Consider the following 27,847-nt stretch of genomic DNA (forward strand, 5'->3'; position numbering starts at 1 on the left):
TGGGCTGGTTTTGGGATGCGGTGGGGGAAGGGGGAAGGGAAATGAAGGCTTGTCCACGAATACAAGTTGGTTGGTCTGATAGAACAATGGAGGGATCAAAGAATATGAAGGAGTGGTACAGCTAGATGCTATTTGCAAATAAATTGAAAATAACTAGTGCCAGAATGTGTATTACCGAGAAATAAATCTGTAAATGAAGAAAGAATGGGGCTAAGGATAGATACGAAGGGGAAACCTGAGGTGACAGTGAAAGGATGTAAAAATTGCAACAAATACTGTGGCTATGATTTGATAAAATAAAACAGTAGTGAGAATTGAGAAAGGCAAAACGATCGTGGACTTACACTCATCAATAATTACAGAGAAGTCAAGGAGGACGACGAGAACGATGCACCATAGTTTCAACCGTGAAGAATGTCTTTTATGATTCATTATGAACTATTTCTGTGCTGTGGTAGGGATGAAAACAGTGAGTTGTGAAAGATATACCATGAAGGAGAGAGCTGCTAGCTCATTTAAGTGTTGTACAGAAAGGAGAGGTTGGAATTGGGGTTAGAGTCGGCAGCAGAGACTTCAGAGTAAGGTTCTTGAGGAACTTAATATTGGCTACAGATTTCAAAAGGGAAAAATAGCTGCTGAGAATGAACTGTTTACAATGAGAGGTGATCTGCTGACTAGGAAAGAGTGAACAGTGAAATGGATTTACATGGGAATGGGATTAAGAGAGTAAGAGGTAAATTTCATGGGCAAAAAGTTCTTGAAGAGAGAAGGGACTGTGGGAAGAGACAGAGAGAGAGACAGAGACATGGGCTGAGGGCTAAAATAGAAGAGAATTACAGTCAAATTAATGAAGGTAAACCGGAAGTGGAATGGATGGTCTCAATCACGGTGAGATACATGATCTCTTCATGTGAATGAGGGTGAAAAAGCCAAGAGAAGTTGGTCACTATCTGACAAATAATAACCTTTGCCCTCCAGAACAGTGATAGAATAGTGGTTGGTTTTAGTCGAGAGGGAGAAGGGGAGCAGAGATTTTTCGATGTGTTCACGCCTGAACTGGAGATGAATGGCTAAGTCAATTATACACGAAGTTTGCTCAGTTTACACTCTAGTCATATGAGGGATTGGAGGAATATTAGTGATTGGATACAGCTACTAACACATCAGTACTGACATGTCAGATAAGGGGAAATTTGCACCTCATTCTGCAGACAAGGAGCTGGAAGTCCTGGTGGATACGATAATTCAGGGGAGAATGCCGCTTCCTCCAGGACTGTCAGAAGAGGCCACGACACTAGACCATGCCAACCTGGCCTAAGTTGCCATCCAAGTCAATGTGGTCTCAACTGTCTGAAGGTACAGCCAGCAATCCCATAAGCAAGTCAATGGCCGTCTCCACTCAACCAGGATAACTGCCACCATCTTCCCTCTGCTATCTCATACTCATTCTATTTCTTTTACAGCCCTAACCTCCCACAGGCTCCCTCCAGCTCGACTGTGGACCTGGGACAGCATGGAGTCAACGAAAGGCGAGAAAGGAGGCCATGCTCTGAGAGCACATAGGCAGTGTGGTAGAGCAGTCACAGTAAATATGTAATCACATTCATAAATATATATTCACTTTTCTTCATTGAATGTATCTATGTCTGTCTAGGTGTAACTACAACAGGTACAGAGCCTAGCCATCCTTAGGACTACATGGGGTTTGACAATCCTAGGTGTGAAGTGAGCTCCTTCAGCGCCATGTGCAGATGATGGGAAAATGGTAAGCAACTGCAACTTTAGTAAGTAGGGTGAAACTTTATAGGTGGCAAAACTTTGCTAGTGCATTACGGCGATAATGAGATTGACTTGTAATATTGTCTGTTACGATCAAGAATGCTTGGGACAAGGATGTGAAATGGCACACAGTAGGTAAATGCTCGAGGTCCATATGTTTTGCCTCCAGGGGTTTGTATCACGCAAGAACTTCACATCACTTGAAATTGAAGCTCCCCTCCATCACTTACTGTTCCCACTCCCAAGTGTGGCTGTAGTCATTCTGAAGAGCTTAAAATCAGGATTGTTGGGTTCCAGGTAAGAAATTATTAGGTAACTTACCCAAAGCCATTCAATGTGCCCATTTCCAACTGGATGTAATTTTATTTGATTTATTACTGTCACATGTACCAAGATTGTGCAAAACAATACTTCTTGCTCTCTAACCACACAAATCAAAAGGAAGGTGGGATCAAGGAGAAGGGACAGTGAGGCCAGGCAAACAGCAGTAATGGGGGTGAGGCCTGATGAGGGTTGAGTCTGGAAGGAGACAACGTAGGAGCTGTAAAGGTGGTAGATGGAAATAAAAGAAGGAGTGAAGACAATAGCAGAGCACTGGGGGGAAGTCACGTGAACACGTGGGCCACAGAGGTGGACAGCTTTGGCAAAGAAAATTGAAGTCAAATTAATAATATTAAAAAAAAATCTTTAAATGAAATAATTGTAAATGTGTCTTCTTTAAGTCAGGACTTGAAATTAAAACAGAAAGTGCTGCAGAAACTCAACAGATGTGGCACCATCTGTATACAGGAAAATTCATCTATCCAACAGATTACAATGGCTAAATTTCATGGAAACTCTCCTAATCACCTGCAGTATTGTTGGTAGATTGTTGATAGAAGCAATGGTAAGGACGAATGGGGTATCCCGGTTTCAACGGCTCTTCTACAGTGTACATTCATCCAATCTCATGTGGAGCGGAAATTTGCTCAGGACATGAAAACTGTAAGAATAGGGATCTAGGATTGGATCAACAAAATTCCCACAGCTCCTTGCTCAATTATCATCCAGTGCCTCTCAATTTTAGTAGACTGCCAAGAGTGACTTAAATGCCATACTTGAAGACTGACCGTTTTGGCTCAGCACTAGAGAAGATGGACAGAGAATAAAAAGGTGCCAGAAATAAGAAACAGAAAACTGTGAGAGAAAAGAAAGTGATGTACAACGATATGATGAAGTGGTACCTGAGCAATATTAGTCTCAGATTTCCGTGTGCAAGTGGTATTTTCTGTCATTGCTGCAACTCCAAGTTTCTCTTTTGCATACAAAGCCAGATCAGATATTAGCCAAGTTTGTCATGAGAGCTTTGTTGTGGTTGCTAGGCAATGCCATAGCAACTTACAGTTACATCTGCATAAGCACAAAGATGGAATGTTACTTCATAATATTGTCTGGCATCGGCAGTTGATTCTATCCCGAGACAATGGGGTAGAAATTGTTATGCATTGCAATCAGCTGTTTGGCAAAAAGTAGTGAAGAGCATACCAATTTAGCAACGTGATGGTTTGCATTTATTGTGCACATATATTGGCCCTACTAGTAATTATTAGGAATTCCCAAGCCTAAAAGCAAATTTATTGAAGGTGGTTGCTGATAAGTGGTAAGAGCTCAGGATTCTTTATTTCAGCTTGCTCTCTTAAATCCAAAGGAACTGCAATCCTCACTCTTCTTCGCTGTAACCTACTTTAATTCCCCCTCTCAGGACTAGCCCAAAAGCTACTGCCAGATAGGCAGGCTGCCAGGTATTGTTATCTACACTTGGCAATACTGCCTGGGCAATTCCTTGCACTGGTAACACGTGCTGGATATGTTGACGAGGCCCAAGGTTCAAAGTCCATTCATCTTCATACCTTCTCGTATGGCATGGTATGACTTGTTTGGTTAGCATGCAAAACAATACGTTTCACTGTATCTTGGTGCTTGTGACAATTGATATCAAGGCCGCGTTTGACTGAAAGTAGTAACAAGGAGCCCGAGCAAAGCTGGAATCAATGCGAATCAGGTTGAAGGTTCGCCACTTGTTGGAGTGATAACTGGCAGGAACTCACCCAGTCAAATGCGGCCTTGATATCAAATGTAACATGTACCAAGATACAGTGAAAAGTATTGTTTTGCACACTAATCAAACAAACCATACCTTACCTAAGGGCATCAGGGTAACAGAACAGAATTACATCAGGGTAATTGAATATGTTTGAATGAGGAGGTATGAAGATGAACTGGCAGGAAGGAAGATGTTTGGAGTTGTTGAAGGTCAGTCATCTCAACTCCTGAATATCTCTGCAAACTCCCTCAGGTATGTCCGAATCCCAACAATATTCAACTGCTCTTCAATCTCCTTCCCTCCATCATAAAGCCGGAAATAACGATAGTCTCTAATGACTGCATAATGTTCAATTCTTAGGTGAGGCGATGGCCAGCCTTATAGTATTATCACTGGACTGTTAATCTAGAGATAATGCTCTGGGGGGGCTCAGGTTCAAATCCTGCATGGCAGATGATGGAGTTTGAATTCAATAAATATCTGGAATTTAGAATCTAATGATGAGCATGAATCCATTGTTGATTATTAGAAAAACCCATCTGGTTCACTAATGTCCTTTAGAGAAGGAAACTGGCCCACATGTGACTTTAGACCCATAGCAATGTCTTAGCTGCCCTCTGGGCAATTAGGGATGGGCAATAAGTGCTGCCTAGCCAATTACACTCTCCTCACATGAATGAATAAAGAAAAAATAACATTCACAACTCCTCAGATGCTGAAGCAGTCCAGGACCAAATGTACCATGGTCTTGACAATATCCTGGCTTGGGCTGACAAATGGCAAGGAACATTCATGCCATTCAAGTACCAAGCAGCGATCACTTCCCACAATATAATCTAACCAGCACCTCTTAATATTCAAAGGCATTATCAATCTGCCACTATCAACATCCTGGGGGTTACCATTGATCAGAAACTGAATTGGGCTAGCCATTATAAATACTGCACTACAAGGACCAATTAGAGGTTAGGAATCCTGCAGTGTGTAATGCCAAGGGATTACATTTTTTACACCATTCCCCCCACTCAACTGCTGTAACTTTAGCAGAAGGGGCATGGAAATCCTGGGAAATAGCAAGCATATGCAGCCTCAGTTAATGTCTCTGGCAGTTCTTAAAGCGCAGTATTCCCTCCGAACTGCACCAGAATATCAGCCTCCATTGATCAAACATTGTTCAGGGGCAAACTATGCCCAGGATAATGTGGCCCTACTGAATCCAGAGCTGGTGTGTAAGTGACATGTGTTTCAGGGACAGGATGGTATGCGAAATCTTTAGTTTCAGCTCATTGCAGAACCATGCGTCTTTGTTGCTTCTGTATTTATCATAGTATGTTGGTGGTAAGTAGAATTAATGATGGAGGTTATGATCTTCTGCAAAACCCTCAATATCTTCTCTGTAATATGGCTTAATAAGATGAAATGCTTAACTGGCACTTGCAGGTCTAACCAATTTCTCCTGCATCATCTTCCTCAGACATTCTCCCTCTCTCTTTCATGCTCACCCAGAAATTGGCATTTGCTCTGTTGTTGTCCAATATTTACCAGTCTACATCAGTTCTGTGCCCTCTGTCCACTGGCATTGTTTAAATATTGTCCCTGGATTAACCACTTTAATCTGGGAAATGGTAGGGCTGATTATTTCATGTTGTGAAATTGGATGAATATACTGGATTTGTATTTTTATCATGATTCCATGTTTACATTTGGAAGGTACCCAAAAATGCAGCTGCAAAAAACACATTGGAGAAACTCAGCAGATCTGGGGCAGCATCTGTTAAGACAGAAACAACATTAAGGTTTGAGTCCAGTTCACTACTGAAGAGTTATACAGGTCTTGATATGTTAACGCTCTTTCTCTCTCCATACTTGCTGAGTATCTGCTGACCCTCTCCAGCATTCTCTGTGTTTGTTTCAGATTTATAGCATTTGCAGTATTTTGCTTTCATACAAGTGAAACTGCAAAGGCAATGTTAAAGCGGATTGTTCTCAACACCAACACACACATGATTTAAATCGTCTTTCCTTCTCAGCAACTTATCATGTTTCCTTGGTTCTGTTGGTAATGGCTATAAATCTCAACCAATGAAGCCATATCACAGAGAAAACTGGGAGGGTTTGGTGAAAGATCAAAACTAAAAAAGGGTGATGCATATCATTCAAGGCGTCAAGCTGGATAAACACAGCTGACGGTTTGGGCTGAAGAAGGGCCCAGACCCGAAACGTCAGCTTTCCTGCTCCTCTGATGCTGCTTGGCCTGCTGGGTTATCCAGCTCTGCACCTTGTTATCTCAGATTCTCCAGCTCTGCAGTTCCTACTATCTCTGATGCATAGCATTCTCTCTTTTTCAAATAGAAGCAGATGGAGCAAGCATTTGGTTTTGATAACAAGATAATAAAGTGTGGAGCTGGATGAACACAGCAGGCCAAGCAGCATCTCAGGAGCACAAAAGCTGATGTTTTGGGCCTAGACCCTTCATCAGAGAGAAGGATCTAGGCCTGAAACATCAGCTTTTGTGCTCCTGAGATGCTGCTTGGCCTGCTGTGTTCATCCAGCTCCACGCTTTGTTATCTTGGATTCTCCAGCATCTGCAGTTCCCATTATCACTGGTTTTGATAACAGTAGGTTTCTCCATGATACAAGGTAGCATTAACTCCTCATATGTTGCTTTGTGGCCAGTGTATTTAATGCAGAGATATGACACATGTGTAAAGGGTTCTCCTTCCTCACATCTAACCTGGTGGTCAACGTGTGAAGTGCATTATGAAGCACAATGCATCAACAGGAATTATGGCTATATTCTGTGCCAGCTCACTTGAGTCACCATTAAAATGACGATTGGGTGACAAGGGCTACCACTGACTGCCTGGCTAATGACTCCAATGTGTCACCCGCTTACACATAAATAAATCTGAGTCAAACTGCTACATAGAATGTCCCTAACTAATCTAGTGAAGTTCTTAACAAACACTGGCTGGGTCGGTCCAGAGGAATCCCGCAATATTTTCCAGGGCACCTTTCACGATTCATTGTGCTCAGCTACCGACTGTGGGACCTCACCATCTTGAGGCACTTGTTATTAGGTATACAGCAAGCATCTGAGGAAGAAGAGGACGTATAAGACACAAGATGGAAAGGAGGAGAAAGCAGCCAATACAGTCACAGATTGAATGGCTGACACTTGGTGCAGCTGTCGAACATGGGTGTGAGGCTTGCAGCAGTTCTAAATATGTGAATGCCAAATGAGGTTATGAATGTGAGGCATGAGTATTGATTGGTATTGTTGGTGGGTGACAAATGGTGCCTGTCTTCAGGCCCTCAGATCTACACTGCAAGCATTGACCATAATGCCATAGCCTACTCAAAACTTTCCTTGAGGGCATCCTCTCTCCATGTGGATAGAAGTCTCGCTCCTCCTATCCACTTCTACACCAAAATCTCTGCCTCAGTGTGGAAGAACCTGGGTTGTCTCACCTGTTATAATAACAACCACTCGTTTTGGAGGTCAGAATCTTCATTCTAGTTACTTCCAGCACCGGAAGAGGGGTAGGCAGGCATTAATTAGCAGCTCTACATTAGGTTCAACATGCACCAGCAACTCATGAAGTGACACTGACAGATCTGAACATGAAAGCAGCACTTGATTGGGTATGGCATCAAGCAGAATGAGCAAACATGAAGACAATGGTATTAAGGGGCAAGCTCTCTGCTGACTAGAGTAATACCTGACACAAAAGAAGATGGTTGTGATTGTCCAAGGTCAAACATCTCCATCCTAGGACATCTCTCCAGGAGTTCCTCAGGACAGTGTCCTGTGACCAAATACCTTCAGCTACTTCATCAATGAGCTTCCCTCCAGCATAAAGTCAGAACTGGGTTATTTGTTTGTAATTATGCAATGTCCAGCACTATTCATGACTCCTCAGCCAGGGCAGCCTGAGTCTATAGGTTACAGGATCTGGACAATATCCAGGCTTGGGCTGCTCAGTGACAAGTCACGTTTACATCACCAGCATTCCAGCTAGTAAGTGTTAACAAGAAGGAGGGATCTAACCTTCTTCATTCAACATTCAACAGTACACCATTGAAAATCCCACGATCAACATTTTGGGGATGACCAGATTCGAAATTGGGCTGGACCCGCTACATAATTGCAGTGAATAGCTGACCTCCTGTCTCTTTATTGCCTGTCCATCATCTTAAAGGTATGAATCAGGACTGAAATGGAATACACCTGGCTGGCTAGTGCAGCTGCAAGAACACGCCAGAAGCTCCATAACATCCAGGACAAAGCAGCTCACTTGATTGGCAGCCCATCCACCACTCCATCATTCCATCATTCATTCCCTTCACCATCAACGTGCGTATCATTCACAAGATGGACTGCAGTAATGTACCTAGGCTCCTTTGGCAAGCATCTCCCAGATCTTTAATGCTGCAACCACTTCCGTCTAGCAAGGTGAAAGCAGCAGATACGTTGGGACACCACCATGGTCTTCTTCAAGACACACATCATTCTGCCTTGTATCTATATTGTTGTTCCTTCGCTGTCACCTGGTCACAATTCAGGGAACTCTCTTCTAAATAGCAATGAACCTAAAACTCAAAGACTGAAGCAGTTCAAAATGGTAGCTCACTACTACCTTCTCAAGGGTAATTAGGGATAGACAAGAAATGTCGGCACAGTCAGCTGGAGTGATTGTAACAAGGCCAGCCAGGTGGACACCATAGAAAATGAGTTCCCTGATTGGGGCTGTTAATCTGGCCCGATCAGAGAGCCTTGACTGACAGATAAGAACAGGACTGTTAGACGTCCTGTTCACACTGAAAGCTGGCTCTGAGGGAGCTGGGTCAGTGTCGAGGACTCTCTGCGTGAAAACAAAGGGTGACTTGGTCACAGGAAACCAGCCTCTGTGGAATTATCACATAGCGACACATGCATCCCATAAACAAATAAAAAATCTCACTGCTCAGACATGCTGCTATGCAAAAGTATGCCCAGCTCTGGCTTCATGCTTCAATTATGCAGCTGAGAAAGCAGTACAAAGTTTGCATCTTGTTTGCATTGCAATTAATATTTTAGGTTAACTGCAGTCCCTGCAATCATTTTTGCAACTAATCTTGGTGGCAAAATTGAACTTCTTTTGAAAGAACAACATCCATTTCCATGATGGCTAATTGGGTCTCTCTTAAATGTTTCAAACAGCTTCACATATATTAAGTTGTTCTGAAATCCAATCACTTATTATGTAGGCAAATGTGACACAACGTTTTTCAAACAGCAATCAGTGCGTGTGCAGGTTATTGGTTTGTGGTTGTATACTTTACAGGAGAAAATCAGAATTTCTAATTTATTTCATGGAAATGAGAAAATTCCCTGCTGTGAGGAAACAGAGTAGTTTGGAGCAAAGAGGTGTTTAGTAAGGTTGCCTTTAGAAGAAAGTTGCTAAGTGAAAATTACAATAAAAATGATTTCGATGAGAACATAGAAGGCTTGCTTAGTAAGTTTGCGGATGACACCAAAATTAGTGGCATTGTAGGCAGTGACGTAGGTTTTCCAAGATTACAAAGGGATCTTGATCAATTGGGACAATGGGCTGAAAAATGGCATATGGAGTTCACTCTGGATAAATGCAAGATATTACATTTTGGCACAACAGGGGCAGGACTTAGACAATTAATGGTAGGGCCTTGGGTAACGTCATAGAACAGAGGGATCTAGGAATGCAGGTAGGTAGTTCATGAAGTTTGCATCACAGGTAGACAGGGTGGTTTACAAAAAAACATTTTGCATGTTTGCCTTGATTGCTCAGTCCTTTGAGTATAGGGGTTGGGAAGGCACATCAAGGTTGTGTAGGATATTGGCGAGGCCTCTTCTGGAGGATTGCTGGTCGCACAGTTATAGGAAGGATATTATTAACTTAAAGATTGTTCAGAAGAGATTTACCAGGATGTTGCTTGGTATGGGAGGTTTGAGCTGTAAAGAAAGGCTGGATGGGTTGGGCCTTGTTCCGTGAAGCGTAGGAGGTTGAGGGGTAACCTTATAGAGGTTTACAAAATCATGAGGGGTATATATAGGGTTAATGCTAGTTGTCTTTTCCCTAGGATGGGAGATTTGAAAACTAGGGAACATATTTTCAAGTTAAGAGGAGAGAGGTCTAAAAAAGAGTCGAGGGTCAAATTTTTTTTAATACCGTGGGTGGTTCACATGTGGAATGTATTTCCTGAGGAAGTGATGGAAGTGGGCACAAGTACAATGTTTAAAAGACACTCGGGTAAATACATGAGTAGGAAAGGTTCAGAGGGATATTGGCTGGGAGCAGGCAGGTGGGACTAGTTTAGAGAAGATTTGTAGCTCAGGCTGAGTTTCTGGATGTGATTTTGCTCGCTGAGCTGGAAGGTTAGTTTTCAGACGTTTCGTCACCATTCGACGTAACATCATCAGTCAGCCTCCAATGAAGCCTCATCGGAGACTCACTGATGATGTTACCGAGAATGGTGATGAAACATCTGAAATCTAACCTTCCAGCTCAGCAAGCAAACTCACATCCAGGGATTAGTTTAGTTTGGGATTATGTTCAACATGGACTGGTTGGACCAAAGGGTCTGTTTCCGAACTGTATGACTCTATGACAAAGTTAAGCTGCATGACTGAAACATAATGCATAGAGTGAGGCAGTACTGATTTAACTTGTTAAAGTTACTGTGGACCTACTGGACCATAGGGCTGCACTAATTACAGAGATGACTGGTGGTGGTTTAACCTGAGGATCATCATACCTCAAGCGTGGGGAGAGGATGAGAAGGAGAGTCCTTCATTGTGTAGGAATTAGGCCTATATGCTGGCATTACTCTGCATTGCAAATCAACCGTCCAGCCTACTGAGCTAACTGATCCTTACTTAACAATGATCCACTTAAGTCATTAAGTCTTTATGCAGGCTTTAGTCGTCCTTGAGGTGGTGGAAATTGCACTGTTTGCTTCTCTAACATTCCTTTCAACAGCCTGCACCACCTTCCAAAGTCACAGCCAATGATGCATTTGAAACTTGGGGCTAATCCAACTGTTATTACCTTGAGGGTAATTCTGTCAAGGGAATTCCAGAACTATATTTCCTTCTCTCCAAATGGCATTAAGAGCCGCTTTCTGATCTGGAATCTACCCTGCCTTCTAAAGTGGCTTCAGAAATGGCAACAGACAGTGAGTCAGCTATTAGAATTGCCAAACAGAGGAGAAACCACATCACTGTATCTTATATATTTTGTATGCAGTCTAAAATAATATCTGAATCTCAACAGATTTTCAAATATTTGGCAAGTAGGTACAAGGAAGGGATTTACCACAAACTTACCAATTACGTATATCGAAAGCAGTAGGATATCACTCATTCAGCTGCCTAGTAAAATGCATAACCAGTGACTTAAGAGGATTTCAAACATGGCTAGATTTTACTAGATGCATTTCAGAAATTCTACAGGTTGCCTGAGGCAACTATAAATATTTTTGTATTCAGGCAAGTTGTTCCCAGAATGCCAAATTCTTGTTCTATTTTGGTTAATGAAGATCTCATTACCTACCATCAAATCTGTTGCAGCTGTCTCTGCCTGTATGCCAGCAGATATCTGAAATAGTGGCATCATCAGATGATTCTTTTGATATAGAAAAGTCCTTCGCTGCAGTTTATTTCCGAAGTTGGCTTGCTTCACGTAAATGAAATGGTATTTAAAGACCAGTTTCAGTGGTTGCTAAAACATGCAAGAACATTCAGGAACAGTGACAGATTTAAGACAATTATAATCACTTGATCCTGGCCTGGCTGCATCTGGCCAAAGTTACGTCTGTCCATATTAATGGATTATTTGGCAAACAAAGCCAATTTTCTTTTCATACCTTCTTTGTCCATTGTCTTGCAGCAATGAATTACAAGCCAAATCTTTTGCAGGAAGGTCCAACAGGTTGATTGGAAAACACAAGCTTTCTGAGCCTTGCCCCCTCTTGAAGTTTAGTTAGGTGGTATCTGACACAGAATTTATAAGTAAAAGATCAAAGGGTCACACCACTGATGAGGATGTATTAAACAAACTTAAGATGTTGTTAAACCTCCATCCCAGTCCAACACCAGCACCCCTATTGGCTTTGTTTGCCAAATAATCCATTAATATGGACAGACGTAACTTTGGCCAGATGCAGCCAGGCCAGGATCAAGTGATTATAATTGTCTTAAATCTGTCACTGTTCCTGAATGTTCTTGCATGTTTTAGCAACCACTGAAACTGGTCTTTAAATACCATTTCATTTACGTGAAGCAAGCCAACTTCGGAAATAAACTGCAGCGAAGGACTTAGCTATATCAAAAGAATCATCTTCTTTTCCAGGAAGTGATACATGATTAATAACTGTTGATTTACATGTGAATTGAATTCACATTTTACAGTCAATGGGTAGTTAGACTGATTTTCTGACGCTCGTGGGTAAAAACGTACTCGATCAATGCAGTTTGGTGGGAGCATCTGCAATTTACTACTGTCACAGCATCAGTTCAACATAATGTAAGATACATTAAACTTAGCAGCATAGAATTATGAAACCAGTAAATAGTATTACAGCAGAATAGTCACTGCAGCAAGGTGAGTTTTAAGTACATAACAGTACACAGAATACATAGCTCAGAAACAGGCCACATACCCCAACCAGCCCCTGCCAGTATTTCTGCTGTACTCAAGCTATGACAAACTGGAGGTAAAAGGTGTGAAATACAGTCCTGCAATTTCAAAAAAATGCAAAACTTACTTAAAAAATAAATTCTGTCCTAGCCATGATGAAACAAAATAGGGGCAGGATTTGACGTTTCTGCCCCTCAAGCCTACTCCACCATTCAATAAGATAATAGTTGATCTAAAGTCCACATTTCTGTCTCCCTCAATAGCCCTTGATTTCCCTACCTATCTACAGTTCATAGAACATGGAACATTGGACATAGAACCTAGAATGGTACAGCACAGTGCAGGCCCTTTGGCCCACGCTGTTGTGCCGAACTTTTACCCGAAACCTAAGGTCTTTCTAACCTCCACCCCTACCTTATACTATCATCCATATGCCTATCTAATAGCCAATTAAATGCCCCTAACGAGGCCGACTCCACTACCTTCTCCGGCAATGCATTTCACGTCCCTCCCACTCTCTGAGTAAAGAATCTACCTCTGACGTCTCCCAGATATCTACATCCTTTCACTTTAAAACTATGTCCCCTCGTAAAAGCTACCTCCACCCTAGGAAAAAGTCTCTGGCTGTCTACTCTATCTATACCTCTGATCATTTTGTACACTTCTATCAAGTCACCTCTCATCCTTTGTCGTTCTAAAGAGAAAAGCCCTAGCTCTCTCAACCTTTCCTCATAAGACCTTCCCTCCATTCCAGGCAACATCCTGGTAAATCTCCTCTGCACCTTTTCCACACCTTTCCTGTAATGAGGTGACCAGAACTGGACACAATACTCTAGATGTGGCCGAATCAGGCTTTTGTATAGCTGGAGCATAACTTCACGACTCTTGAACTCAATCCCTCTACTAATGAAAGCTAACACACCATACGTCTTCTTAACAACTCTATCCACCTGGGTGGCAGCTTTCAGGGAACTGTGAACATGAACCCCAAGATCCCTCTGCTCCTCCGCACTGTCAAGAATCTTTCCATTAATCCTGTATTCTGCTTTCAAGTTTGTCCTTCCAAAATGAATCACCTCACACTTTTCAGTGTTAAACTCCATCTGCCAATTCTCAGCCCAGCTCTACATCCTATCAATGTCCCTTTTTAACCTAGAGCAGCCCTCTGCACTGTCCACAACGTGACCCACGTTTGTATCTTGATAATCCACCCTTCCACTTCTTTATCTAAATCATTTACAAAAATCACAAATAGATGAGGACCCAGAACAGATCCTTGTGATACACCACTCATAACTGAGCACCATGTTGAATATTTTCCGCCCACTACCACCCTTTGTCTTCTAAGGGTCAGTCAATTCTGAATCCAATCTTCCACATTTCCCCCATCCCGTTACCTTCTGCATGAGCCTACCATGGGGCGCCTTATCTAACACCTTACTTAAATCCATGTATACCACATCCACTGCTCCACTTTCATCCACGTGTTTGGTCATCTCTTAAAGAATTCAGTAAGGTTTGTAAGGCATGATCTACCCCTCACAAATCAATGCTGACTATCATAAATCAAACTGTGCCTTTCCAAGTGATCATAAATCCTGCCTCTCAGAGCCCTTTCCAATAATTTGCCCACCACTGATGTAAGACTAACTGGTCTGTAATTTCCAGGGTTACCCCTGTTCACTCTTTTGAACAAGGGAATGACATTTGCCTCTTTCCAGTCTTCTGGCACTATACCCATGGACAGTGATGATGAAAAGATCATCGCCAAAGGCCCTGTGATCTCGTCCCGTGCTTCCCATAGAATCCTTGGATAAATCCCATTAGGCCCGGGGGACTTATCTATCTTCAACTTCCTCAGAATTCCTAGCACATCTTCTTTACAAACATCAACCTCCTCTACACTGCCTGCTTGTTTCACAACGTCCTCCTCTACAACTAGGTCCCTCTCGTTGTGAATACTGAAGAAAAGTATTCATTAAGGACCTCTCCTATCTCTTTAGGCTGAATGCACAAATTCCCTTTACAATCCTTGATCGGCTGTGCACATATGTGTAAAAAGCCTTGCAGCTTTCCTTGATCCTATCCGCCAAGGTTTTCTCATATCTCCTTATCACTCTCCTAAGCCCTTTCATCAGCTCCTTCCTGGCTAACTTGCATCCCTCTAGAGCCTTTTCTGTTCCTCTTTTCCCAAACCTTACATAAGCCTCCTTCTTCTTCTCAATCAGTCATTCGACCTCTCTCGAGAACCACGGCTCCCTCGCTCGACCGCATCTTCTCTGCCTGCTAGAGACAAACACGTGCAGTATGCATTCCTAAAACAATCTCCACATTTCTGTGGTACTCCTCTCTGACAGCATCTGTTCCCAATTTATGTTACCTGGTTCTTGCCTAACTGAATTGTAATTACCCTTCCCCCAATTACAGACCTTACCCTGCCGAATGAACCTATCCTTACCCATGGCTATCGTGAAAGAATCAGTTATGATCACTACCACCAAACTGCTCTCCAAACAGGTCTAACACTTGGTCTAGTTTGTTGCCAAGTGCCAAATCCAAAGTGGCCTCTCCTCATCTGACTGTGTTGTAAAAATATTCAAATGTTTCAACTCATGCCTTCTGAGGCAGAGTGTTTCAAACTCACACAGCTCTTTGAGTGAAGAATTTTTCCTCATTTCTGTCCAAAAAGGATGATCCCTAATTTTAAAACAGAGTCCCCTAGTTCTGGACTCACCTACAAGAGGAAACATGTGTTCTTTATTTATTTTATCAAGCCATTCAGGATCTTAAACATCTTAATCAAGTGTACCAACTCAGTGGAAACTGTCCAACATATATCCATAAGAAAATCCACTTCTTTCAGCTATCAATCAAGGATGAGTTGGGCCAGAGGGCTTATTTCCGTGCTGTATGACTATGACTCTATGGCCTGCCTCAAACATATTTATGTCCTACTTTAAATTGGACAGGAAAGAACTTCCTGGAGTGTATACGCGATGGTTTCTTAAACCAACACATTCAAGAATCAACTAAAGAGCAGGCTATTTTAAACTAGTGCAGTGAGAAAGGATTAATTGTTGTCCGGGATCAGTTGAGGAAGAGCAACCATAACATCATAAAATTGTCCATTAAGTTGGAAGGCAAAGAAGTTGGATTCAAAACTCAGGGTGGTTCATGAAACTAAATAATGGAAACTACAAAGATGTGAAGTGCAACTGATTGTGGAATCTAACTAAAAGGGTTGGCAGTAGATAGGCAATGGTGAATAATTAATGTATATGTACATGAATTACAAAAATTATTTATTCCTACCAAGCATAAAATTGGAACAGGAAAGTCACCCAACCATGTTTGGGAAAAGAAATTACAGATATCAGATCCAAAGAAGAAACATAATAAAGTACCAGAAAAAGCAGTAAGCCTGAGGACTGGGAGCAGTTTGAGTTTCAGTCTAAGCAAACAAAAATATTGAGATGGAAAAAACAAATTTGAGAGTAAACTTGCAGTCAACATGAAAACTGATTATAAGAGCTTCTATAATGTGAGGAAAAGAAATAGCAAAGACAGCATATGTCCCATCAAGTCAGAAATGGGGGCATTATAATCGGGAAAAACATGCAGAAGAATTGAACACTTAATTTGATTCTGTCCTCTCAAACGAGGACACAAATAAAATCCCAGAAATATCAGGGAACAAAGCATTTAATGAGAGGGAAGAAATGAAGAAATTCAGTTAGTAAAAAAGTATGTTAAAGAAACTAATGGGGCTTAAACGCTGATAAAGCCAAACAACCCAATATTTGTATCCCAGAGTGCTGAAGGAAATGACCCTGAAAACATTGGAGGAATTCCAAAATTTTATAGGCTCAGAAGCAGTTTTTACATATTGGGTGGTGGCAAATATAGTGCCAGTACGAAGAAAAGGGGGGAGAAAATAAGAACATTATAAGGCAGTTAGCCTGACATCGGTTTTGGGGAAATACTTAAATCTGTTAAAAACAATGTGACAACAGAACACTTGAAAAGTATTAATAGGACTAGGCAAATTTATCATGGGTTTACGAACGGGAAAACACGCCAACTAATCGACTGGAGGTTTTTGAGGATGTAACTAGTTGCATACATAAGACAGAAACATTGAATGTAGTGAAATTAGAACAAAATTATAGGGGATTATGGGTTGTGAGGAGAATGCAAGGAGGCTTGAGGGCAATCTAGACAAAATCAGTGTGTGGATAAAGACAAGGAGGTGTGGTATAATGTGGATAAACATTAAGTTATGCACTTTGATGTGAAAAACAGAAAGGCAAAATACTATTTAAATGGTGATATACTGGGCAGTGTGCACGTACAAAGCGATCTGAGAATCCTTGTATACCACTCAACAAACATAGAATTAGATGCAGCAAGTAAAGTAATTATGATTAAATGAGATATTGGTCTTCATTAGAGTAGGATTTGGTTTTATTTCAAAAGTAGGAATGTCTTACTGTAGTTACACAGGGCATTGGCGAAATCACAGCTGGAGTACTGTGTGCGTTTTTGATCACCCGACTTAAGAGGAGATATACTTGCCACAGAGGGGTTACAGCACAGGTTCACTGGTTGATACTAGGGATGGCAGTAATCTCCACTGAAGAGAGATTTGTTCACCTGGTCCAGTGCTTACAAAAGTATAGAAGAATGGTAGAGAGCTTGATTGAAATGCTTACAATTCTAACCGGGCTGGACAGACTAGATGCAGGGATAACCTTTCCCTGGTTGGGGTGTCTAGAACCAGGGGTCATAGTCTCAAGATACAGTGCGGTCCTGCTTGGAGTTAGAGGAGGAAGATGTTTTCTCTCAGAGGGTGGAATTCACTGCCACAGAAGCCTGACGGGACTGGCTGACTGAGCATACTAATGAAAGTGAATGACAAATTATTAGGCACTCAAGGCGTCAGGGATATGAAGAGCAAACAGGAATATGGCCTTGGGATAGGGATCAACCACGATCATAAAGAATTGTGGAGCAGGCTAGTCAGGCTGAATGATCAATTTCTGCTCTTAGTTTCTATGTAAATAAGGAGACCAAAACTGCACACAATATTCAAGATGTGGTTTCACCCCAAAACCTTGTATAACGGAATCAGAATGAGGTTGGTTTCATGTTCAACTCATTTATAATGAAGAATAGTGTCCCATAAGCCCTCTTGATGACATGCATCCTAACTTCCGAGAATATAAGTCAGAGATTGGGTTAATCAATTTGAAAATAAACGGAATTTAAGCTTTCAACACAATGAATAATTTCTATACCACAGAAATGTGTAAATTGTGAGATTCCATTAAAATTGTTACCATGAATTAACCAGCTGGGGATTAATTTGGACGATGACATTATCGACATTAAGATTCAATGTAAGCACATCTACATATTTGACAAAGAGATAAAAAAATTTCTGGAAATTGAGGCTATTCTGCTAAACATAGGAAATATATCTAGGAAATATATTTGATTCATTTCTCAAAGATTGAGCAGAAGGTCAACTAAAGGTTAAAAATATGTATAGGTATAACATGTTTTTTAAAAATGAAGTTTCATTCAGAATAATTACCATTTTTAATAAAGTAAAACAGTAAAAGTGGATAATACTGTAAATGTGATATATCGGATTTTTCTAAAGATTTTTTTGACAAGGTATTGCACAGGAGATTGGAGGGATGGGGGTGAAAACAGGTCTCCTGACCTAAATTTTTAAATCATCTTTGGTCTCGGGGCGTTGCCAAAAGACTGGAGGGCGGTTAATGAAGTTCCATTTTACAAGAAGGTTGGCAGTGATAGACCAGGAAACTATGGGCCATTTAATCTAACCTCAGTGGTGGGAAAACTATTACAGAAAATAGTGAAGGACAAAATTAATTTCCGCTTATGCGAAGTTTGATCAGGGATTGTCAGCATGGCTTTGTCAAAGGGAGGTCATGCCTAACAAATGTGACTGAATTTTTTGAGGAGGTGACCAAGTGTTTGAATGAGGGTAGGACAGTGATGTAGTTTATATGGATTCCAACAAGGTCTATGATAAGGTGCCACATGGGAAATTGATAAAGAGTGTCAAAGCTCATGGGATTCATGATGAGTTGTCAAAATAAATCCAAAATTGGCTTAGTGATAGGAGACAGAGGCTGGTGGTAGAAGGTTGTTTGTGTGACTCAATGGATTGATTGGATGGGCAGGGTCGGTGGCAGAAATCCTCCTGTAATATAACACGTTCCTCCTCACTGTCAACAATCCAGCCAATCTTTATATCATCCGAAAACTTACTTATCATCCCCCCTACATTCTCATCCCATCATTTATGAAAAATATTGAAACAACACTGTCTAGTTAATAAAAGTTTGAAAGTGATAAAGGAGCATTAAGACTTTTAAATTTCATTCTCAAATGCTCGTCCTAAATGCAGGTACTGAGCTCATTGTCTGTTGATGTTTCATTCTAGGCTACTGGGTTGTTGGTTCAGTGGTTGTTAATCATGATAAACTATTCTCAGAGGCACGGCGACAATGAAAAAATAAAAATCACAAAGATATTATTGGACTGAGAGGGTTTACTTTATTAGAAAAGGCTGAACTGGCTGTGGACATGTTACTTCGGAAAAGAGAAGGCTGAGGGGTGTAATGATAGACAGAATTTTTAAAAGTAATGCAAGAGGTTGATACAGTAGATGTTTCCAGTTTTGTGGAAATCTGAAAGTTAATGTCATAAATACAAGATAGTCACTAATAAATCCAATAGTGAATCGTGAGGAAACTCTTGTATCTGTAGAATGGTTACAATTTGGACTCTACTTTCAGAAGTAGTAGAGTCAAACAGCATCAATGCATTTAAATGGAAGTCAGTTAAACAAATAGAGGAGAAATTAGTACATGGATATGTTGATAAAATCAGGTGAAATATGACGGGAGGAGGCTTGCCAGGAGTGAAAACACTTCTGGATGGCTTTCCTGTCTATTTTCGTTCATAACGTTAAACATATACTGCTTAGATAAGAAAAGTTTAGAAGTGATAAAGAAGCAAAGGGGCTTTTAGAAATCATTCATGAGTGCTCTGCCACCATAAACACCAGCTGTACAACCACAGAACCAGCTCTTTAGTAAATACTCAGTCAATCACACAAGATAATTTTTTTTTCTTTATTCATTCACGGGACGAGGGCATCGCTGGCTAGGCAGCATTTATTGCCCATCCCTAATTGCCCAGAGGGCAGTTAAGATTCAACCACATTGCTGTGGTCTGAAGTCACATGTAGACTAGACCAGGTAAGGATGGCAGATTCTTTCCTTTAATGGACATTTGTAAACCAGATGGGTTTTTCCTGTTAAACGACAATGGATTCACAGTCATCATCATATTCCTAATTCCAGATATTTATTGAATTCTAATTCCAAAATGGTAGATTCGAACCCGGGCCCCCAGAAAATTATCTGGGTCTCTGGATTAACAGTCCAGCAATAATACCACAAGGCCATCTCCTCCCTCCTCCTCCATCTAACGACAAGATTATTAATGAGGTTACATTTCAATCTAAGAACTCCGTTACCCTGTTTCACATTACCAACCTGGCTATAGCAACGGTAGTTTGTCCGAAACACTTAAACCAAGTCTACCTTTTCACCTCTTCCATTTATTCTTGTACAGAACTACAATAATTAAAATGAAGGCAACACAGACTTCAATAACTTGTTGCCAAGAAGATAGACTCATGCTTATTTCCACCTCTCTCAATAAATATGTACCCACAGTTGTACAATCTATTTTAGTTCTTTAATTACTTTTTACCATCGTCTACATCCAAACAATAGACCCTCAAAACATGGATGAATGTATTTCCTATTCCTTTAGGTTCTCATCCTTTACAAAGCATTTCTGTTCAGCAGAACTGAAAGCTATTTCAACTTAATGCATGCCAATTCCACAGACAGTAAAATCTATTTAAATTCATGAGTTATATGAACTCACAATCCTGCACTCACCATGCTTTTATCATTGTCCTTTCCACCAGGAGTCACCTGAGTAACAACTGAGCAATCATTTAAGTTCACTCACCAGAAACCACCAGCATAGTCACGTTAGATTCAGTGACCTGTTCCCACATTGTAAATTTACACAATTCTTTTTACCTCTCCAGGTAATTCTCATATACAAGCACAAGGAGCACACTGGTAATATTGCTGGAAAACCACATCTCTTCCAGGCATTTCCTTGTCTTACTTTAACTGCTGGATTTCCCAAGACTACAGAAACCCAGCTGACCAGAATTCAATGTAGACATGGGTTAAATTTAAGGTGTGCAATTCATTGTAGTATTTAACCTCCTGGTCACCTTCCCAAACATCTGAGGATTGTGGGGTGAAAGTGTTCCAACATTACTATTCAGCCGGGTGTTCCAGGATTTTGATTCAATGATATTGAAGAGTTGGTGATGGTGTGCACTGTAGTGAGTATTTGGAAGTGAACAGTGGAAGTGGATGCTTAAATTGGTGGATGGGTGACAAACAAGTGCCCTGCGTTACGTTAGATAGATTTCTTTAACCTTGGTGCATTGCAAAATTTGGTGTCATGTTCAGCACAATATTGTGGGCCGAAGGGCTTGTTCCTGTGCTGTACTGTACATCATCCTCTCTTGTCCACATCACTATATCATCTGTAGATGATAAATATATTGTTCATAACTGTGCAAGATGGCAAGAATTGATGAAAACATTGGCTAACTCATCCATGCCAAAGGATCATTGTTTCTGTACATCTATTGTGTGCCAATTTTACAACAGACAGGAGACATTGACTCTCAATTATTGGCTATCATTAACAGCTAATTTACATTTATAACAATGTGCTTATTTTCAACACAATTGAATTTTTCCACACAAATCATGATTTCAAACCTGTGACTCTGCAAGTGATTTCTGGAGCCCCTGGGGGTCCAGAGAATTTAAAAAACCTCCACTTTCCTAGATTAGCCTCAGTGAGCTGAATGCAATGTGTCTGAGAAATATTAGTTCAGGTAGAGTTGGGATCCAGGTAGAGATTTGAGGCTGGACCTCCCTCATCAAGTCACAAAGTGTGAATCAGGCCATTTCCTCAGATTGCAATCCCAAGTGCTTAAAGTCATCCAGTTCACTCAGAATAATTATCTTCCAGAATCAAGATCAGGTTGCAGTCATGGCTACTATCCCAAAGCATGAGGTAGACAGATGATGAGGCTGGCAGGGTAGGAGGTCTGTGTCCACTCATTGCAAAATTGATCTATTTTTTGGCCACCTATCTCATTCTTCTATCCACCCATGTGTCTCCTTCATAAGCCCCGTGCCTCCTCCATTTTATTTGCCTAATATCCACTAATTACAGAACTGTAATGCCCTAAGATAACACCTGGAAGTCTTTTAAAATGCTCAGGAAATAAAACAAAAGCCATCCAAATTACAGTTGAACAACATTGTTCATCTTAGAATCTCATAATATTGTCAATCAAACAAACAGCCATTGAAACTCCCTCAAAAAAGCCTCATCTTAAGTTCTCTGCATATTCATAAAGGACTTGTAACGCACTGCTGATAATTTTAAAAAAAAACTTTCAGAACTCTATGTAATGTGATCTTTAAAGCTGCTTGAGCAGATACTTAACCATCTGCTCTTTTTTTGAAAGGCTCAGTGAAGTTTCAATTGAAAGTTTCTAGCATCTGTTAAATTCTTTTACCATAAGTTAATAGATTTCTGGACTGTGTATCACTACAACATTAAAACCACAAAGTCTAATTGGCACGTTTAATTAGATTTACACTAATGTCAAACGTTAGGGTGCACTTCATCCATGGGACAAAATTTTCTCATGAAAATGAAGTCTTACACAATGTTGCCTAATTTGAAAATCACAACTTGTCAGATCAAAGCTCTACTTTCAATCACTACATTAAATGTATACTTAATTCATCACTGCCACGCCATGGCATTTGAAGGAGGTATGACATTGTAAACTTACCTGTTAAAAGATTCCCAACTCCACAGCAGGCTTCCTCCAAGGTTCACAAACTGAATTAACAGATCTGGTCCCCACAACTTTGAAGAATCCACCTGCTTTGACAAAAATACCAATGTCAGGGAAAATTGTCTCTGCAACAGGCATTTAAAGGCAATCCTGACATTTGTGAGTGATTCCCAGCTGTTTGATATCTGTTTAAGACAGGTGTTTAGGACAATTGTCAAGCTGCCTTATCAATAAAACAGAATGCATAATGAAGGCACATATCAAGCAAATGATATAGCACACTGGAATCCAGATTAGGCACAGGACTTAAAATATTCTGTATCTGAAATGTAGGTTTTTAAGTCTACTTTGCATCATCTGCTTGCCCAAAGCCCAATGAGAATCCAATTTGACACAACTGCTATTTTGTTTGGCCCAATGGCATGTGTAATGTAATGTGTGACTTTTAGCATTATTCCTTTATTTTTCTACTGAATACTAAGACCTACTGTCACGTTTCACTTTGTTCTTTCTTCCTACCTGGTTCTTATAATTCTGTATCTTGGTACTTGTGCCTAAGATGGCATTGTGTGTGGTGACAATGTACACTTTTCACTGCACTTCTGTACTTGAGTACATGTGACAATAAAAATCTAAATCTAAATCTACTCCATACTCTGTACCACTTCAAAAAGTTGGCATTCATTTCTATCATACACTCAAGTGGCATGTCCTATTCACAGATGAACCTTTGAAAATTGACAAAAAAATTTAGAAAGCTGTTACTATAAATTAGTGAAAAGGAAATAATAAGTGTCTGATATTTAAACAACAGATTGTCATGTATGTAACTGAAAACAAAAGGGCAATAAATAGTGGAAGAGACTCACCAGAAATGTTTGTAACACAGGAATTAGGCAAAGATCACGATTGCAATTCTAAAATATTGAGCTAAAGATAATTGCAAATGACTCTGAATCCTCAAATCAGGATAACAGTGCCTCACCATCTGCAGGTCCTATCACTGGATGGCAGTCTACCAACCTAATAATATCCAAATAGAGGTCTGGTGATAAATACAGGATCCTGATCATTATTTTCAGGCTCTAGTTAGCAGAATGTGAGCTGTGCATGCCTTCCCCCTTATTAGGAAATGCACAAGCCCAAAGTCTTACTACTTCTCTCAGGCTTGACAAACAATTAGAGCAGAGATAGTAGGAACTGCAGATGCTGAAGAATCCGAGATAACAAGGTGTAGAGCTGGATGAATATAGCAGGGCCAAGCAGCATCATAGGAGCAGGAAAGCTGACGTTTCAGGCCTAGGCCCTTGGGTCCTTGGATCCTTGGATCTAGGCCTGAAATGTCAGCTTTCCTGCTCCTATGATGCTGCTTGGCTTGCCATGTTCAAACCACTAGAGCAGCTCCTGTTCCAGATCTCTCCCCTTGTCTGAGAATGGTTCCACCCTCAAAATCTCCTCTTTTCGAAAGATTGTTACTTGATGCAGGTATTTGCTTCTTTTTAGAGGAAGTAGTGCAGCATTGGGAACCACAAAGAAGATTCTGCAATCCTTCATGAAGATGCTTCTAGCAACCATTAAGTTGGTGTATTTATGACTAGACCTTCTCAGATCCATGTTCATGGTTGGCACTGGCCATTTTCAATTTAGAAGCCCTGTCTATGATTTAATTAATAGTTAAATAGACCATGGGTAGGAACACTGACAAGATTTATGCCTCTAAATCATTGTTACGTGTTTCATAAGTGTTATTACTTTCTCTCATTTTCAGTTTCTTATTCTTTATGCTGGCTTTCTACCTTCTCCTAGACAAATAAAACAGAATCAAGCTGTTAAAGAGTTTAGTACAAGTATCAAATCATGAATCTTCCCAAATCTAGAGGCTGTCAGGAATTTTGTACTGAATTATTAGCAATGTCCAACACATCAATCTTAAAAAAAACTCCCCATTTCACTCCTACTTTACCCTTTAAATGAAAACAACAGAAGCAAGGAATAAAAACAATCCATCTTTTATTTCAGAAGAAGGGTCTGGGCCCGAAACATCAGCTGTCCCGCTCCTACAATGCTGCTTGGCCTGCTGTGTTCATCCAGCTCTACACCTTGTTATCTCAAGCATTTTCTACACTCTTGTTTGTTTTTCAATCTTTACATAAGCCACCAACCACAAGCATTGAATTGCTGCTTATTCATTTGATATCACAGCAACTCAACAACATTCAATTTCAGTTGCACAGGCCTGCGGCCTGCTATTCATATCGCTGCAAAAAAAAACAAGCTAGCTCATATAAAAAAATAGCCTGACCCATGATGTTTCTGACATCTAATTTTAGATTAATTTACACTTTGTAAGCTATCATTAAGCTATCCAAAGAGTTTCACTCAAGGCAAACACAGTGCAGGGTCACTTACTGACTTTACCATCTGTTATTGCTCACAGTTATGTGCTAAATAAATGTTTAAACCAAACTAATCTTCTACATGTGGGAATATTTAAAAATCACAAGCATGTATGCCACCTATAGATTTGGTCACTAGATCACTGGGGCTGTCTTTTGAAAACAACAAAACAGAAATTGCTGGAAAAACTCGCAGGTCTGTCAGCATCTGTGGAAAGAAAGCAGAATTAACATTTAGGGTCCAGTGCCTCTTCTTCAGAATGGTCTTTATTTAAAGCAGTCTTAGAACTGATCTCAAGCATCGCTTGGCTTATAAATTTGGAGAACTGAATTTATACATTTACACACAACAGCATCTAATATAATGCTTTACAATTGGCTGCATTTTCACAGTGTTTCATAACAAAACTGATCCATTAAAAGTCTTGATGCAGATCTGATCGGGATGGCAGGTTGACTGTAATTAAGATACTCATTTCATAAATGTCAGCGGAAGGCAGATACTGGATTTTGTTTTAAAATACTACTGTCAGCACCTTGAATACTGAGATCTGAGGAAGGGTCACTCGATTTGAAAGTTAACTCTGATTTTTCTCCACAGATGCTGCCAGTTCTGATGAGCTTTTCCAGCAACTTCTGCTTTTGTGTCTTGCATACTGCATTCACTCAGAGCGTTAATTTTTCCACAGTAATGTGACATCTTTGACGTAGGATTACAGGTGTACAGAATCATACATCCTATGATAAAAGTATATAATTATAAGAAGTGACTGGAACAATAGAACTTCCCTCACTCTTAAAGTCAAAAGATTGGATGTTTGCCGATGATTGTACAACGTTCAGCACCGTTTGCGACTCCTCAGTTAATGAAGCAGTCCGTGCCCAAATGCAACAAGATCTGGACAATATCTCGGCTTGGGCTGACAACCGGCAACTAATATTTGTGCCATACAAATACCAGGCTATGGTCATCACCAATAAGAGACAATATAACTACTGCCCTTTGACATCCAATGGTGTTACTGTCACTGAATCCCCCCCACTATCAACATCCTAGGAATTATCATTGATTGGAAACTCAACTGGACTCACCACATCAAGGCAGTGGCTCTGAAAGCAGGTCAGAAGCTAGAAATAGTGCGGCAAGTAATTCACCTCTTGACTCTTGTTGCAGCTCTATAAAACTTTGGTTAGACCGCACTTGGAATACTGCGTCCAGTTCTGGGCGCCCTATTATAGGAAAGATGTGGATGCTTTGGAGAGGGTTCAGAGGAGGTTTACCAGGATGCTGCCTGGACTGGAGGGCTTATCTTATGAAGAGAGGTTGACTGAGCTCGGTCTCTTTTCATTGGAGAAAAGGAGGAGGAGAGGGGACCTAATTGAGGTATACAAGATAATGAGAGGCATAGATAGAGTCGATAGCCAGAGACTATTTCCCAGGGCAGAAATGGCTAGCACGAGGGGTCATAGTTTTAAGCTGGTTGGTGGAAAGTATAGAGGGGATGTCAGAGGCAGGTTCTTTACGCAGAGAGTTGTGAGAGCATGGAATGCGTTGCCAGCAGCAGTTGTGGAAGCAAGGTCATTGGGGTCATTTAAGAGACTGCTGGACATGCATATGGTCACAGAAATTTGAGGGTGCATCCATGAGGATCAATGGTCGGCACAACATTGTGGGCTGAAGGGCCTGTTCTGTGCTGTACTGTTCTATGTTCTATGTTCTATGACTCACCAAAGCCTGTCCACCATCTACACAGTACAAGTCAGGAGTGTGGTGGAATATTCCCAACTTGCCTGGATGAGTGCAGCCCCAACCACATTCAAGAAGCTTGACACCACCAGGATAAAGCTGCCTGCTCAATTGGCACTTCATCCACAAACGTCCACTCTCTCTACCACTGATGCTCACTAGCAGGTGTGTGTACTATCTACAAGATACACTATAGAAATTCACCAAAGATCTTCAGATAGCACCTTCTAAACCCATGACCACTTCCATCTAGAAGAGCAAGGGCAGCAGACATATGGGAACACCACCATCTTCAAGTTCCCTTCCAAGCCACTCACCATTCTGACTTGGAAATATATTGCTGTTCCTTCACTGTCGCTGGGAGAAAATCCTGGAATTCCCTCCCTAATGGCACTGGAGGTCAATCCACTGCAGGTGGACCACAGCAGTTCAAGAAGGCAGCTCACCACTACCTTCTCAAGGGAACCTAGGGATGGGACAATAAATGCTGGCCAGCCAGCGATGCCTACATCCTGCAAAATGAATAAAAAAAACTAATGTGCCAATTTTTCTTGAGGTTAATTAATGGTAAATGCATAAATATCGGTAACATTTTAAGAATCTTATAAGCGTTGCTTCCACAGCTGCTACAAAATGTTTCCTACAGGAATTTGTACATAACCTAGGTAATATCGAACAAACACCAGTTTAAAAATACAAGTTTAAAATTCAAAATTACTAATAAATGACATTATATATTTTAATATGTGTACAAATCACACACCTTTCATCATTAATGTTACCGCATAGACATCACAGACAGGCAACCCATGTGATAAAGTCTTCCACCTGTCGGGTGACAGAAACGCTGAGCCTTTACCTCCATCCAAGAGACTTACTCCAAAAAGAATGGACAACAATGTCAAAATCAGTCCTGGTGTAAGTGTAAAGTGTTCACGATATCTGCCAATAATTTAGAGGCGGAACCATGCATAATATTTCCGAATTTGCTAAGTGTGAATTTGTGAGGAAGATGTAAATTAGTGTCAGGACAATTTGGGCATGCTCAGTGAATGGGTGAGAACAAGGCATGGAATATAATTTGGAAAAAGGTTAGGTTGCCTGATTTAGGAGTAACAAATGTGCAAAGTATTTCCTAAATGCTAAGAGGGTAGAAAG

The 27,847-nt window shown here is 40.7% G+C and overlaps 1 protein-coding gene across 3 annotated transcripts in view; it reads right to left on the reverse strand.

Annotated features, from left to right (window-relative positions):
* pkia (cAMP-dependent protein kinase inhibitor alpha) overlaps positions 1 to 27,847 on the reverse strand; it is a 110,595-nt gene that overhangs the window by 19,812 nt on the left and 62,936 nt on the right. For 2 of the 3 annotated variants that reach the window (XM_048530085.2, XM_048530087.2), the window contains one exon: positions 22,541 to 22,635. The gene's annotated coding sequence lies outside the window, so the exon portion shown is untranslated. The remainder of the gene's footprint in view (positions 1 to 22,540; positions 22,636 to 27,847) is intronic. The other variant, XM_048530086.2, reaches the window with a different exon arrangement.

Source organism: Stegostoma tigrinum, chromosome 5, assembly GCF_030684315.1.
Source record: "Stegostoma tigrinum isolate sSteTig4 chromosome 5, sSteTig4.hap1, whole genome shotgun sequence".
Taxonomy (NCBI): domain Eukaryota; kingdom Metazoa; phylum Chordata; class Chondrichthyes; order Orectolobiformes; family Stegostomatidae; genus Stegostoma; species Stegostoma tigrinum.